Source organism: Eleutherodactylus coqui, chromosome 5 (genome assembly GCF_035609145.1).
Source record: "Eleutherodactylus coqui strain aEleCoq1 chromosome 5, aEleCoq1.hap1, whole genome shotgun sequence".
NCBI classification, from domain to species: Eukaryota; Metazoa; Chordata; class Amphibia; order Anura; family Eleutherodactylidae; genus Eleutherodactylus; species Eleutherodactylus coqui.
Genome location: NC_089841.1, coordinates 164422262 through 164434839, shown reverse-complemented (window position 1 = coordinate 164434839; position 12578 = coordinate 164422262).

Below are 12578 nucleotides of genomic sequence, written 5' to 3'. Positions count from 1 at the left end.
CTGCAGTCACCAATCGGAGATTCAGGAAGTCAAACCACTGAAGCAAGCAAGGATCTGTCACACCCCTGTGACAGGGTGCGACTGAATATAAATGGGATAAGCACAAAAAAACAAAAAAGATCCAGCGCTCCAGAGGAATGCCTATTGTACTATATAAATGATAGGTCTCTTAGATATTTCCAAAACAAGCACTAACTTTTATTAACAGATATTTAATAACATATCTGTTAATAAAAGTTAGTGCTTGTTTTGGAAATATCTAAGAGACCTATCATTTATATAGTACAATAGGCATTCCTCTGGAGCGCTGGATCTTTTTTGTTTTTTTGTGCTTATCCCATTGTCTACAGTCAGGCCATCAGATATAACCAGATCTGCTCCAACCCAACAAACAGAGAGGAACATTGATACAAACTCAAAAAGACATTTTTAAATCAGAGCTACCATCTCACCTCGATTGATGACCAAATTACCAGAGCCACCAGGATACCCAGGAATCAACTACTCCAATACAAGGAGAAGGAAAGAAACAATTGTGTGCCTCTAGTAGTGACCTACAATTCACAGCTGGAGGTACTAAGAAAAACTGTAAAGAAACTCCATCATACCCTACACAAGAATGACCGTATGAAAACCATATCCCCGGTCCCTCCACTACTATGTTACAGGCAACCTCCAAATTTGAGGAACCTTATAATCAGGAGTGCATTGCCCTCTGACACACAAAAAGGAACTTATGCTTGTAATGTAAGGAGCTGCAAGACCTGCTCACATGTACTGACCGCGGACAGGATACGGATCCCCAACACCCAGCAACACTATAAGATCCCTGGGACATTCACATGTTCCACGTCCAATGTTGTGTACATGATCCTATGCAGTAAAAGTCCTGTTGGGGGGCTTTATATTGGGGAAACAGGACAAAAGCTGAGAGCCAGAATGAGATCTCATTGCCACACAATTAGAGAGGGAAAGACTAAATTACCTGTTGCAAAACATTTTTTCTGGTCACTGACACAACATAGAGTAGATGAGAGTTATCATACTGAAGGGCAACTTCAAGTCACAGTGTCACAGAAGAATTTGGGAGTATACATTTATGGCCTTTTTTGATACCCTCAAGAATGGAATGAACCTTGGAGTGGGGTTCTTGCATCAGTAGAGAATATGAAAGGTCTGAAGGAGGTCAAGAGGGACATCCTTAAGGAGAGTGCCCCAGGGAGGGTGGTTTGAGGGATGGCATCCTCTTTCTGCAAGAAGAGAACCCAGTAGGGGTGCTATAGCCAATCATTGTTTTACAGACTTTGTAAAAACTCATACATTCACTTGAAGGAATGCTTCCATCCAATAGGTGGCGCTGTAGAGGTATTGTTCCATTTTTCTTGTCTGAAGTAGAGATTCACATTCCTTGTCATTGGACTAAGTATTTACTGTTATGGTCATCTCCCCCTGTTATTTATCTAAATGCTATTAATCCCAACATGTCTTTTCCCTCTCATCCTCTGTCTCTGGTATTTATCTAGTGTAAATTAAGTTTACCATGTTCCTGCCCTCCCATGTGACCATGTGTTTTTATTAAATACAGCTGTAGATTTGTTCCATTAAAAAACTGAGGAAGGACCGTGAAGAGGTTCGAAAGCTCGCTATAACATCATGGATTTTTGTTAGCCATTAAAAGCTATCATATCTACAAGATTGCTTCATTTTTCTTACTGAGAACAATCACATTTTGCTCTACTGGCTAACACTGTACGAACCCCACTTTTTTCCATTTTATATAATATAAAAACACTTTTTTGACCAACTAGAGCAGTCTAATAATAATATGCAGGGGGCTTATAGTCCAGGAAGAGTTCAACAGGGTAATTGCTGGTAGTTTAAAAGGCCATTCATTTTACCTTTGCTATAAAAGGAACACTTTCACAGCTAAAGGGAGTTTATCCAATGTTGTTAGCGAATTGCTACATTATATGGCTCTATTAGGGTACAGCCCCATGATGCGGTAACCGCGTGTGACCAAAACCACCCCATGCCTGCGGTGGCCAATGATAATGCCAGCAAAATGGGGAGGAGTTAGGTTACTGCATTGTGTGGCCATAACTTAACATAACCATATAATGTTATACATGTGAAATTAATGTGCAAGTTTAAAAAAAAGGCACATATTTTAATTTTCCATTAATTTCCGGTTATTCAGCTGCCTTTTTCATGAATACTGCAGGTAACTCTTAAAGAACCACTCAGGTGAAATATATTATATAATTAATTATGTAACTAGCCCCCAACAAAAGCCCCAATTACACAGGAGCGAGTATCGCTGGCATCGCTCAGAGCACAGCCAGCATGGAGGTGAAGGGGGCCGGGGAGTGTTTTCTCCCCACCCGCCTGCATTCACTCTAAGCAGACAGTCGTTCAAGACTGAACGACCGCTGTTTACACTGAATGGCTCGTTGTTCAGTTTTCTGCATGCAGAAACTGAACAACTGAACAACTCTCTCTCAGTCTCTGCATGTATTTACACAGGACGACTATCGTTCAAATTCCCGCAGGAGCGCCAGAGTTTGAACAGCTCTGAAAAAGGTGTTTTCACTGGAGTTACCCTTTACATTCATTGGATAGTTCAGACTATATAAGCTAGAACATTACTTGATGTTACAGCTACTATGTTAAGTGGCACCTACTCTTATAATTAGTATTTTTACATGCTGTACACAGAATGCTCTCTCTCTCTCTTCAGTGCTCTCCGTCTCCACTTTAGGTTAACAATTTTATATGAATCCAACTTAAACAACTTGTGAATATCTTCTTGGAGTGTAGGAAAAAATTGGTGCCAGCAATGAACTTCATGCAGATGTTCCATTGCTTAGATTTAAAGGGGTTGTCCCGAGGCAGCAAGTGGGTCTATACACTTCTGCATGGCCATAATAATGCACTTTGTAATGTACATTGTGCATTAATTATGAGCCATACAGAAGTTATAAAAAGTTTTATACTTACCTGCTCCGTTGCTGGCGTCCTCGTCTCCATGGTGCCGACTAATTTTCGCCCTCCGATGGCCAAATTAGCCGCGCTTGCGCAGTCCGGGTCTTCTCCTCTTCTCTATGGGGCTCCGTGTAGCTCCGTGTAGCTCCGCCCCGTCACGTGCCGATTCCAGCCAATCAGGAGGCTGGAATCGGCAATGGACCGCACAGAAGCCCTGCGGTCCATGAAGACAGAGGATCCCGGCGGCCATCTTCAGCAGGTGAGTATGAAGACGCCGGACCGCCGGGATTCAGGTAAGCGCTGTGCGGGTGGTTTTTTTAACCCCTGCATCGGGGTTGTCTCGCGCCGAACGGGGGGGGGGTTTAAAAAAAAAAAAAACCCGTTTCGGCGCGGGACATCTCCTTTAAACTTAGTGCCCCAGTCCTGGAAGGTAACAGAAGCTAACTACTGAGCAACCTTGTTGCCCTTTAAATAGCCCTTTAAATTGCCCTTTTAAGTATAATTTACTGAAAAGTCAGTATAATGTCACTTCATGTGTATATTATACTTAAACTATCCATTTCCTTCCATGCACCATCTGCCCATGTCTTATTTTCTGTGTCGCCTCTTTAGTAACTTAACACAGGGTTCACTAAACAGTCACGCTCAATTTGATAGGAATGATACACCAGTACAGCAGTCATTTTAGATTCACTTGTACATATATATGGTCAGGAAGAAGGTAAGACAAACTTCACAAGTATTTAGTAACAGGCTAAGCTTATTTCAATGTTTAGAAAAAAAGATTTTTATCCCACCTTAGACGGCTTCTAGCTCCTGGTTCCATGCAGCAGGTGCGTCTCCAAGTGCTTGTGCAGCCTTGCAGTCACTTTGGCTTTCTTTCACAAGTTAATTCCATAGAAGGGGAGGCACTGGTGTGAGAAACTTGCTGCTTTATTGTTTAAAATATGTGCATATTCACAGAAAAGGAATATGCACATATTTTTTCACGCGGTTGTCAATGGGACTTTCTAATGTTAAAAACGCATCACACAAAACATGCAAAGCATAAACTTGCGATGTGTTTTTAACCTTAGAAAGTCCCATTATCGCATGAAAAAAAACGTGCAAGAAAAACGCAAGTGTGCTGGAGGCCCTACAAAAAGACAAACATCCTAGGAGTATATTTAACCCCTTAAGGATATGGCCTATTTTGGGATTAAGGACACAACAATTTTTGGCAGATTTTACTCTCCATTTTTCAAAAGCCATAACTTTTTTGTTTTTCCGTCGACGCGGCCGTATAAGGGCTTGTTTTTTTGTGTGGTGAACTGTAGTTTTTATTGGTGCCATTTTTGGATACATAGACTATATTGTAAAACTTTTATTATTTTTTTATAATCACAGGGAGAGAAAATGCATCAATTCTGCTATAGATTTTTTTTCTAAAGCATTAATTATGCAGCATAAATGACACAATACATTTTTTCTGTGGGCCGGTACAATTACAATGATACCAAAATTCTTATATTTTTTTTAGGTTTTTCCACTTTTCTGCAATAAAAACCCTTTTTTTGGGGAAAAAAATTCATTTTTTTATTTTTCATACATTATTTTGATCTTTTTTTTTTTACACCATTTGTGTCCCTCTGGTGGACTTACACCATAGTACCAATGATCGCTATGATAAGGCATTGCAGGACTTCTGTCCTGCAATGCCTTATCGCTTGTTATAGCGATCATAGGCAATGGTAACACAGGATGCCTGTAGGTGTCGTCCTGTTATCATGGCAACCAGCCGGGCTGTCTGCGATTACATTGCAAGAGCCCGATGACGTCACAGAGGAAGCGCGCTCCCTCTGTGAACCCTTTCCATACCGCGATCTACATAGATCGCGGCAGGGAAGGGGTTAACAGCAGATATCGCATCTCCAAAGCACACCTCTATTGCAGCGGGAGGCTGGCTATCAGTGACAGCCTACTCCCGCTGCCGGATAGCGCGAGATCTTTTATGATCTTGCGCTATCCACATGACATATGGGTATGTCCAGTTGCTGGAAGTAGCCCCCTGCCATCATGTATCCTTACATCCTGGGGAGGGAAGGGGTTAAAGAAAGAAAGAAAGAAAAGTATGGATGTCATTGGACGATCTCTTGGTAAAATTTGACCGAAAAATCAGACTGTTGGACAAGATTACCATCGAGGGGAAGACTCTTGTTCTGCATAACGAGATCCTGCCTGTAGTTCAACATGCAACCCAGGCCTGGTCCTCCCAAGTGTCTGTTCACAGGGCCATTACCAGGACTGTAGTAATACTCTCTACAGACTTTGGTCAAAAACTATACCTGTATGTTGGTTCCCGGACAGATGATAGCAGGCATACAGACAGCAGGCTTTCTGGACAGGAATGTAGAGATGATCCCAGGATAGTCCTCAAAACATGGGTGGATAGGTGGTAATGGGTTGGAGTTAGAGTCCTAGTCAAAAGAGATAACGAGCAGGTAACAGGTAATGTCAAGTCCGAATTGTTTAACAGAAAATGGTAAAAATATTAGGTAGTGAAGGTGAATGAATATCTAAGATCAAGCAGAGTCAGACAAGAATAGCAAACAGGAAAGAATGCCAGGAAACTCACCACATGGCTGTTGAACTAGTACTTGGATACTGGCAATAGTTCCCCTTAAAGCTCCAAGAAGACGATCGTTACTTGTTGCTCCAGATCTTGATCCAGCAGCTGGAGCCTCAGACCACAAGCAGATAAGGGCCACAGTGCCTGTCAGTGCTGTCTGTGTCACCGATCCACCTCTTACAATGCACCGAACTTTCCTGGCCCCAACCAATCTGGATTATCTTGTCTTCTAGTTACTTAAGGCACCTTTCCCCACTACAGCATGCCTTGTCAGTTAGTTCTATTTGTTCCTGCAGAGGTGTTACTGATTTGTGCCTTATTCCTGGTTCTGACCTGTGCCTAGCCACCCAGCTCTCCTGTCTTCTCCTGTCTTGACCTGGGCTTCTTTTTTGAACGTGTTTTGCCTGATTGCTGCCCTCTTGACATTCTGCCTGTCTCTCTGTTATCAACTATGTCTCTGCCTCTTCCTCTGGTAGCTACAGTGTCTGACATGTTCATGTCAGCTGCTAATGTACCAAGACTACACTTGGGGTAACGACCTGGCAGCCTCTGCAGCTAAAACCACATCCCACTTGGAGGGGTAAAGGTGTGAAAACCAGGAGTCCCTTGGTGCTGTCCTCAGGAGTAACCCAATGTCAAATCGGTCAGTGGCACAGTGGGTCCCCAGCCACTGCGTGACAATATGAAGCACGTATCAACACTAGTATGTGACAAAAAATCAAGAATAGGCACCCACCAATAGATGAGAGAAACAGAAGTGGGATGTAATCAGATGATGACACAAACACATGATGATGATGGTAGTTAGATAATGGAGCAGATGGATGATGGTGAAAAGATATTAACCAGACAATAACTGACCCTAACTAGCTTTCTCAAAGTCTTCCCCTACTCTATCCCTGATGCTGACCCTAACACCACACATCACTGTCCCTGAATATCCTTAAAGATATTCCTAATGGAAACTGTTTTTGAAACACTGAGCCTGACACACAATGAGATAATAAATGAATTTTAAAAAAGTAGACCTGGACCTCAAGGGAAGGCAGACTGACCTGAGAATTCAGGGGCGTAACTATAGGGGATGCAGAGGATGTGGTTGCACCATGGCCAAAAAGCCTTAAGGGACCCATAAGGCCTTTCTTCTCCATATAGGGAGCCCAGTACTATGAATAAACATTATCGTTGGGGGCTCTGTTATAGATTTTGCATTGGGGCCCAGAAGCTTCAAGTTACGCCTCCGCTTGAGGTTGTTTCTTCTAGAGGCAGGCATTGAAAAGGAGCTCTGCTATGATTTGATGATGTAGGAAGCTACTTCAGAGTGGTTCTTGGTCAGTGCTGTATCTGCTGCGTATGGCATTGCACATGCCTGCGAATCACACGTTCACGGACATGCTCAGTGTGATTTTTTTTTTTTTAATTTCCCACTTGGTATTGTGTATGGAAAGCATATCATACGCAACCCATAGAAGTATACACGATTCACACAGTGTACGTACGCAGAGCGATAGAGCATGCTGCGATTTATTTCTCTTGCATATTGATACGCAGTGTCCACGCGCCGATGTGCATGGAACAATGACAGTCCATTGACTTTCATTGACTCCATTCACTACGTATCATGCGTGCATTGAAAACACGGTCATGCGCATGAGCCATTACTGTGTGTTCACACATAGCTGATTGGGTGCCGATTTTGTTGCAGATTTTAGGGAGGATCTGCAGCAGATGTCACCCTTTCAATTAAATTAAGTTGTAGAGGTGAAATCTTCTGCAGATCTGCTACAAAATCTGAAGCAAACCAGCCACATTTACACTGCCAATATTCTCAAGCGAGTTTTGTGTGTAGTGAGATGCATGAAAATACCTCCTATTGTTTGCATTGGATGATGCACCATAGTTGTAGCACCATTTAGTCTAATCCTTGGTGCAATTTAGGCCACCTGCCTTTTCGGACAAGTCGAAAAAACTATCCAAAAGTGTCTAAAAACACATAGAGTAAATGTGGTGCAAGGCATGTAAGACAGTATTCTTGTGTAATTTGTCCTAGAAAACTGTTGTAATTTGAATAGCATGAAAACATCATGGTATATGGTGTCCATATAGCATAGGCAAGAATGACAAATAACATGGTTTACAACATAAAAGAAATGTTACTGGATGTCTCCCGTTTTGGTCCACTATATAATTGACTCATTTACACAACAGATTATCCTCTTGTCATTGGCACAGTGAGGTGTCCAGCCATCCAGGATATCTCTATACGATCCACTCTTTGCAAACCTTTTGTCTACTACTAAGTAGTGTGTGAATTATTAATCTTATTTTAATGTTATTGTTTTGTACAAAGCTCCAATTTCCTGTTCATTCTATTTGAAAAGTAAAAGTTATTAAGAGACGTCAGAAAAGTAATTAAAAGCATGTACATTATTAATGTAGAGCTGGGTGCCAATTCCAAAACAGAATTGAATTCTTATATCAAATAAAATATTGAGCTTAATGAATGTTTAAAAAAATGTCATTAACTCATTTTCTCCCCCAAAGCTTTTGTATTAGCAGTTAAAAAAAATCTACATTTTCCAAATATGGTCTAACGTAAGTCTTCTAGGTTTACATTTTTGATACCCGTTGCAATTTGAAACACTCAACAATCTTGTTGGTGGACGTGTCTCTAAGCTCCTTTACTGCATTTGGACGGTTGAATTTCCACACATTGTATTAGTCCCCCACCATTCCCTACTTTCCTCCTCTCATATCTGGAAACCTTCAACTCTATATCTCCAATACATAATTGGCTTGAGCACTTGCAACAAGTGGTATCTAATATGTTGTGAAAGAATGAATTGCCCCTATTTTTCCATAACAAAAAGTCATCATCCCTTACTTGCAATATTTTGTCTCATCTCCATATACATGATTTTTTTAATGGTCATATATACCGTAGATATTATAATAAATACATAAAATAATCTATTGACCAGCTTCAACGTAATTTCTCTCAATGTTTCGGCTATATATCTCTTCTTCTGTCAACTCCAAGTGCCTATCCTACTCTTCCAAGTAACATGTCTCCTGTTTAAGCATGGTCCCCCAGGAAGAGTAGAGAATCTAACCATAGATCCACCACTATGGATCCATAGGCACAATTTGTTTATAAAAGACAAAGACTGCATTACTGTAATTCCATGGCCTGTTTGGATATTTCAGAAATTCTTACATCTGCCCATATTAGAATCGACTAGATCTCCTACAGTCTTTATTCTGTTGTTGTACCATTCCTGACTAATAGTTGTTGGGACCAATTCCTGGGTCATCCATCAAACCTAGCTGTTAGGAAAAAATTGCTGGAGGTTGAACCCTTTTCAGATCATCATCCATGAAGCTCTTGTATCTCTAATTAAAATTACATTTTTAATTTCTCTGGTTTCATCCAATCAAGCATGTAGAGATCCATTAATGAGCATGTAGCTATTCACTTTTCTTTAATTTCCCATTTGTGTACTTAGTGTTACGTCCGCTCGGCGCACTAAAGTGCCACTCCTCAGAACGGATGCAAGCGTGTCCATTTGAAACCTGCAAACACTCATACAGCATTTGTACTGACAAACTACTCCTCTCCAGGCAATAATGGAAGGACCCCTGTCCCTTACTAACCAGGGAAAGTGGGGAACCCCTGTCTAAAAGCAGGGTGATCGTCCCAATAAGGTCGGCCCTGCTGTCTTCATCTGAGACCTAGCTATCCCTGATCAGGAACCTGGAGAAGTGCAAAAAACACACGTAGGACATGACACTATTCACACACACACTGAACACAGAACAGGACTGCACATAAAGCACATGTCTGGCCACTTGCACAGACATACAAAACACATCGCTGTTCACACCAATATACAGAGTATTGCACACAGAACGGGACTACACATATAGCCCATGTCTAGTCACTTGCATAGACATACCACACATGTCACTGTTCACACCAGCATACATGGTTGTGCATACAGCATATAACAGGAACCCCACCCAGTGTTCACATTCATACAGATGGTATACCATAGCTAGTCCAACTGTCTTCACACCAGCGGAATAGAAAGAGTCAGCCACCGTGCTGAGATACAGGGATCAGTGTCACATATCACCCATCTGACACACCCATAGGACATCAGATGTCTGGGGTCCGCACCTGCCTAGGAATAGGGAGAAACCTGCGGACCACCTGCACCTGTGTGGTCACTGTACCACACACTATACAATGCACGCATACCAGACAGCAAGGAGGGGAGAGACAGCAGGTGCCCAGACCGTCTTCAGGGGAGGAGAGAGGGGCACTGCAGACAAGCATATACCACACCAGCTCTGAGTGGGCTCAACACAGGGTACAATAGTAAAGCACTAAAATGGCCAGCAATCTCTCACCAGAGTTTGCTGGTATTTAGCTGCTGCAGACGAGGGGGATTGGCTGGCGGAGAATACCACACCCAGCCAGCTCAATTAACCCCTACCTGTGAAGGTATGCACAAGGAAACCTGTAGAATCTCAGGTCCCAGACACACAACCTTACCACTTAGATGTCCCATTCACCCATTTGAGTAAGTATTGGGCTATACTTGCTACATTTTTTTTAACATCTGGAAGGGGCACCTCCACCCCTCTATATTTTTGTAGTGTCCATTTTTTTATTTTGGCTTTCTATTCTTCCATATACATTTTATAAATACATTATTTAGCATCTCTATATCATTTGCTCTCAGCGGGAATGGCAAGAACTGCAAAGCATATAGTAATCTTCTTGATCGATTTTACTCTTCCAAACAGGGATAAGGGGAGTTCTCCCCATCTCTCAAATTCAGCCTTTATTTTTTTCATTATCTCCTGCAAGTTGTAATAATATATTCTGTGTATGAGATATTAAAATGCATGACTATTTTAATTTATTTTTAACAATCTCTATTTGCAGCTCTGTTTGCCCACTTCTTATTTCACACATTTTACAGAACAAAGATCCCAAATTTGGTATTCTTCTGAAATTTCCAGGATTTTCTCAAGATCCACTTTTGAATGTTGTAGAAATATCATCAAATCATTAGCAAATAAACTGGTTTTTACCATTTTGTTCCCTATCTGGAGTTAATTGATTGTGCTTGCTTGAGTTAAATATTGTGGGAGTACAGTGCACAGAAGGATCTATAGAGGGCGGCAGACAGGACTTCTGGTACTGCAGTGAAAGGGTTAACACCTGCTGGGTGTGGCAGGAAGCTAAATAAAAGTCTGTTCCTGTCACACTCAAGAGAGAGCTATAGCTAAGTAGTTAGGAGGGCTGCTAGCCCAAGGGCCAGTTGTGACCAGTGAGATCCTGTGCGGGTCTGTATTGGAACCGTCACGCATCTGACGGAGGACGCCCTCCAGACGCCCTGGGCGGGGTGGTGATGGTGACCCTGTGGGTTGTAAACCCAGGACACTGCATGTGAACTGTGCTACTGTATGCTGTAAAAGCTGTTTGGCTGTAAATACGTTTTCTGTGCTGTGATGCTGAATAAATACTGACAGATACCAGATTTATAAGAAATTCCTGTTCCTGGAGCCTTTATACATAAGTTGTGCCTTTCCTGATTTCCTGATCTGAGAGGTTGGAGATCCAGAGGCAAGTGAACGCCGGTTTGCCACAATATGTTGGTCAAGGCTCAATGGCTAAGGCTTATTTCACATCGTGTTTTTGCATTCCATTACTGGTTCCATTCTAATTTATAACCTCAGTAGAGAAAACTGCATGGGGATGGAAACCAAGACGGAACTGGCATGGAACTAAAGGCTTCAATAGATGAGACCTGTGACATTTTCTGTGATTCACTTCCCAAGTTAAAGGGGTTTTTCGTGGAAATACTACTTTGACCTATCCTCAGGACAGGTAATCAATAGTTGATCGGCCAGGGTCCACCACTTAAGATCCCGACCGATCAGCTGCGCGGGCACATGCTGTAAGCACCGCAATAACAGAGGTCGGAGCAGAAGCCTCTGCGCCGACCTCCGTGTAGTGGCTGGTGCTTGTAAGTGCAGGCACAGCTCTTTTTGAAATTGGGATAGGTCATCAATAGTATTTCCATGGAAAAACCCTTTAAGCAATGCACATGCACCCACTCTTTTACAGGATGTAAAAAAAACTTGATTCAGCAATGTTTCTATTGCTCGATTGTCCAGTTTTCATGCTTATGTGCCAATTATAGGCACAGTGTTCAGCATGGGCATTCTGACTGGTCTGTGGCTATGTAACCCTATAGGCACCAAACTGTGTTACACTGTGCGCTCTGATGTTTTATAGGCCGCAGTAACTTTTTCAGCAATTTGTGCTACACTAGCTTTCCTAAAGGATAGGGCCAGACAGCCTGAGCTTTCGCTTTTTAAACATATCAATGAGCCTTAGGTAAACATAATCTTCACTTGTTGTTCTTCCTTGGACTACTTTTGGTAAATGCAAACTTCTAAGTATCGAGAACCCCTAAGAACACCTGCTATTTTTGCAGATGCTCTGACTAACTTGTCTAGCAGGCACAATTTGTCCCTTGTCAAAGTTGCACAGACCCTAACAATTGCTCATATTTTCTATTTCCAATACATCAACTTCAAGAAATGACTGTTTACTTGATGCCCAATATATCCTATCATTTGAAAGGCGTCATCATCACAAGACAATCAGTGTTATTGACTTCATCCACCGGTGGTTTTAATGTTATGGCAGATTGGTATATACAACACACAATGTCGTGAAATATTTAGGCCTGTCTTCTGCTGTGCCTTTTTAATTTTAAACAGAGAAATATTATAATTTAGTTTAAAACTGAATGTGAATCCATTAAATTGGCTTTGTTCAAAGATATGTGGAATGCCGGCAGGCTTGCCCTCAGCACTGCTAGAGCTAATTAGTAAGCTACTGATGACAGCAGTTGTTCTCATGACTGGACATGCTGAAATGATGCCCTACTTCACAAAACTCATG